Raw genomic sequence first — 4,885 nt, 5'->3', positions numbered from 1 at the left:
TAGATCTTAACATTTTTATTCACCAAGGCCAATCGTGCACACATACCATTTTTAAACCAACGGACACAAATAGCTGCATCCACATGGATAGCTGCCACCTCCCGAATTGGCTTCTCAACGTACCAAGAAGCCAATACATGCAACTTTAGAGGAACTGCTCACAACTGCAAAATTTTAACATTGAGGCAGAACTTCTCACAACTAAATTCCTCAATAAAGGTTATGGTCATCAATTCCTAAACAAAACAAAAACACAAGTAAAGGCAATATCCCGCTCTCAATTACTGGCAAATAGGGCAAACCCAATAAATCAAATACCGGGCAATCCTACACTAGAGACCCCCATCATCACTACCTAAAACTCGAACACACATATACTTAAGAATATCATCAAAAGACACTGGGACATTCTTATGATAAAATCATAGGAGATCAAATACCCCTGCTCCCCAAACTCATCTTCAGAAAGGCCTGGAATATAGGCAACATCATGGCTCCATCAATAAATAATCTGCCCACTCTTCCCCCCTTTAATATCATCGGTTTCTTCCATTGCAGAAAATGTGTAAAATCCTTCATACAAAAAAAAACAGAAAATAATTACACATGGAAACATCAAATTTCCAATAAAAAATTATATCACATGCACTAGTAAAGGGGTCATATATGGCCTAAAATGCCTATGTAAAAAACTGTATGTGCAACGTACTATACGACCACTGAACAAAAGACTAGGGGAACATATCAGGAATATTAATAATAAATTTGAGGGCCACCCTCTATCCAAACATTTGAAAGTTAAACATGGGGCTCAACAAGTGGTATAGAAGTGACAGGCATCCAGACCATACAAAAACATTGGAGACAGGGAAATTACATCAAGCAGATATCAAGAGCTGAAACTAACTGGATTTTTAAGCTAGACTCTATGAGACCAAGAGGTCTCAACAGCGGGATTGAGCTGTTTGACTTCAATCAATAACTATCACCGCTGTAGACCACCCCCTGACCACGGTATATAAAGGAGCCCAAAGGAACAAAGGACCATCCCTGACGAAGGTTACCATGCTATCCAAAATGCGTAGGAACTTAAATTGGTCCTCCTTACTCTCCGTCCGTACTGTGTCACGTGAACGCACATGACGTGATGTGAAGCAGGTCCTCCTGCTCCAAGCGCACCTACCAGACAGTGTGCGGCTGTGTTGGTGTCTCCGGCTGGGACTCCGATACTCACCTCCCTCAAGATGCCTGCTCAGCCAGCAGCCGTTCCCCAGACGGCCACCGCCAACCTCCATCCTTGGAACCAGGATGCAGGAACCGGCATACAGCTGACGCTGTGAAATCACCACCCTAGTAAAGGTACACCTCTGTATCACCAACGAATCATTGCCCAGACCAGTCACTATCCAGTGAAGGTCTGCACCAACTATTGCTCTGACCTTTGGGATGCATACAAGAGCTCCCTGTGCTGACTCTCTTTGCCTCCTGAAGTAAATTGTATATGATCACTACAAGAATATTGCCATAAAACTCCTGGCTCAGCAAACCCAGACTTCAATTAATAAGCCAAATACCGGGAACACTATTACAGCACTATCACCGTGACTAGTGTTAGCTATAACCTTAATTCTGCCTAGGAGAAACAAGCTCCGGTAGCAACCATCCATGTAAGCGTGAACCTAAATGCATTTTTCCCGTGATTAACTCCTTGCCCTCCACTGTGCAATAGCCTAAATATTCATTTAGTTCTTGTTTCAGAGACATAATTCTACCAGTTCCCATACCAATACCTGGAAGAATCCGGATCTCAGATTCAAAATCCCTAGAACTGCTTGCTCAGGTATAACTTCCTTCTATTCAGGTCCTACTAAATAAAGGGGATCTGTACCTCTCCTAACTTAACACTCTCTGTTTTTTAGCAATTCCTACATAAACATCCTACAGCTACGGTGGGACTAAACCCCCCCTGAACATTTACTTCTCAACTCATCTTTCCCATTCTCGCTGAACATCAATACCAGGTACACACCTAATAATCCAAATAGTACCCTTTTGTATGTATCTAAAACCAGCCTACTAATGGACCTTATCTCTTACAGGTCAGCACTGGCTCTGGATCCCATATAAGTCTCCACACCCCCACCCACCCTCTTTTTGGACCTCTGTGAACTGACCAACTGAGATTATTTGCACTGTGCATACATATTTCTATATTTTTTACTTTTTAATATACGATTGAATAAATAGGATTTTATTTAACCTAATTCTCCTCCTTTGTGACCTCCCCGGCCTCAGTGCCCCTGCGCGGTGGGCGTGACTTACTAGACATGATTGTGTGTGACAATGGCCGTAATTTGTTGGCGGCTGTGAAGCTTGGCAAGCTCACACACGTACCATGCTTGAACCACATGCTAAACTTTGTGGTTCAGCAGTTTCTGAAAACCTACCCAGATTTGCCTGAACTTCTGGTCAAGGTACGCCGCATCAGCGCCCATTTCCGCAAGTCGGTTACAGCTGCCCCCGCTCTGGCAGTGCTGCAGCAGCACAAGCAAGTGCCAGCTCACCGACTGGTGTGCGACATCACCACGCGCTGGAACTCCATACTGCGCATGCTGGGAAGGCTTTGTGAGCAGCAGAGGCCAGTTGTCGAATATCAGCTCCAACACGCCTGTCAGTATTCTGGTTAGCCTCCGCACAAAACAACTGAAGAGTGGACATGGATGTCTGACATTTGTGTGGTTCTCCAAGACTTTGAGAACTCCACAAAGATGCTGAACGGCGATGACACCATAGTCATCGCAACTATCCTGCTTGTGTGCCAACTTAAACAATTGCTGCTCGCAATTAAAGCTGAAGCTTTGCATGCGGACCAGGTGGAGATGGAGAAAGACATGAGACAGGAAGATACTACCCAGCCCAACCTCATCTCATCTGCTCAGCGCAGATTGAGTAACAATTAGGAGGTGGAGTCTGAGGAGGAGGAACAGGAGCTGGTTGCTAGCGCAACAGAGGCTAGTATTCACACAAGCTTCATCCGTCTCTCCTAGGTGGATGGGCTGAGGTGGCTAATGAGGAGCAAGAGATTGAGGAGGAGGAGATGAAGAATAGTCATCAAGGTGGAGACTGGAAAGTGTTGGCTGTAGGGAGCTTGGCACATATGGCCGACTTTATGTACTGCTGCCTTTCCCGTGAACCTCGCGTTACATTCATCTTGGCCATAAAAGAGTACTGGTTGTTCATCCTGCTAGACCCACACTACAAGGAGAACCTTGCATCTCTCCTTACTGAGGCAGAGAGGTATATTAAAATGATGCTATACCAGATAATAATAATAGGCTCCTTATTGTGGGGGATTTTTAACTATCCAGACCTTCAATGGGACATAGAATCTTCTGGTTGTGCTAAAATTTGCAAGTTCTTATCCACAGTTCAAGACAATTACCTCTCTCAGTTGATAGATGAACCAACCAGGGGAGATAATCAGCTGAATGTGGTCCTGTCAAATAGACCAGGTAAAAATTTTAGATCTACAGGTCCGGGAGTATTTGGGATGCAGTGACCATAATATGGTAAGTTTCAATGTGATATTCAATAAAACATTTCAAAGGGGAAATGCAAAAACCTGGAACTTTAGGAAAGTTGATTTCAACAAATTAAGGGAAAAATTAAATCTTGTAGACTGGGACAATGTCATGGCAGCTGGGGATGCCAAACATAAATGGTGCATGTTTAAGGACATACTACTAGAATCCTGTAGAAAACGTATAGCCTTTGGTAATAAAAGGTCCAGGAATAAAAAGAAACCATTATGGATAAATAAGACACTATTACGTTTAATAAGACAAAAGCAAAAGGCATTCAAAATCTTGAAGGCTGAAAATATAGAAATAGCATTTCATGAGTACAAAGATCTCAATAAGAAATGTAAAAAAGAAATGAAACTAGGAAAGTTATTTGCAGAGAAACAAATTGTCAGCAACATTAAAATAAATCCCCCAAAATTTTATAAATACATCAATGCCTAAAAGAAAAAACTGATGGTATCGGCCCCTTAAAAGATGATAATAACAATATAATTATAGAGGACAAAGAAAAGGCTGAGATATTAAACAGGCACTTTTCATCCGTGTTCACCAATGAACTGACTGTTCATCATTCAACAAGACATAAATCAAAGTTCACCACCTGATAAAGCTAGTTAAAAACATTAAACATTGACAAATCCCCTGGTCAAATGGCATTCATCCATGAATATTGAGGGAATTGAGTTCATTAATTGACAGACCGATGTTTCTCGTTTTCTTAGACTCTCTTGTAACAGGGTTGGTGCCATAGTATTGGTGGATGGCTAACATGGTACCGATATTTAAGGTAAGGTAAGAAGGTGGATCCAGGCAACTACCATCCAGTAAGTCTGACATTAGTAGTGTGCAAAGTTTTTGAGGACATTATAAGAGATGACCTGCAGAAATATATTGCAGAGAACAATATAATAACTGACAACCAGCATAGATTCATGAAAGATAAGTTGTGTCTAACCAACATGTTTCTATGAGGAGGTAAGTGCAAATTTAGATGTTGGTAATGCGGTGATGTGATTTATCTGGACTTTGCAAAGGCATTTGATACTGCACAACATAACAGCTTTATACTGAAGCTCCAGAAACAGGGACGGGGAAACAATATACAGATGGGCAGGGCTGCCACCAGGAATTTCAGGGCCCCATACTAGCAAAATTTTCAGGCCCCCTTGAGACTCCGCTCAGGCCTCCCAGGCCCCCAGGCCCACAGCTCCGCCTCTACAGCTCAAAACCTTCCACAGTTCCACTGCCCACTCTTGAAAAAACAGTTCCGATTGATCACCATATCACACACAAAGCCTGCA

The 4,885-nt window shown here is 42.6% G+C and overlaps 1 long non-coding RNA gene across 2 annotated transcripts; it reads left to right on the top strand.

The window, feature by feature from the left end:
• The first annotated feature begins 1,123 nt into the window (after window positions 1–1,123).
• Window positions 1,124–2,259, top strand: LOC141264452 (uncharacterized). Of its 2 annotated transcripts, none has more exons than XR_012319949.1 (4): window positions 1,124–1,667; window positions 1,759–1,840; window positions 1,920–2,021; window positions 2,100–2,259. It is a non-coding gene; the product is annotated as an uncharacterized lncRNA (long non-coding RNA). The 2 variants fall into 2 exon arrangements; XR_012319950.1 differs by having other exon boundaries at window positions 1,747–1,840.
• The last annotated feature ends 2,626 nt before the right edge of the window (window positions 2,260–4,885 follow it).

Source organism: Phyllobates terribilis, unplaced genomic scaffold (genome assembly GCF_046119375.1).
Source record: "Phyllobates terribilis strain yellow unplaced genomic scaffold, ASM4611937v1 Scaffold_4__5_contigs__length_816908805, whole genome shotgun sequence".
Taxonomy (NCBI): domain Eukaryota; kingdom Metazoa; phylum Chordata; class Amphibia; order Anura; family Dendrobatidae; genus Phyllobates; species Phyllobates terribilis.
Note: the sequence above shows the minus strand (reverse complement) of the source record. Positions and strands in the feature narration are given on the sequence as shown.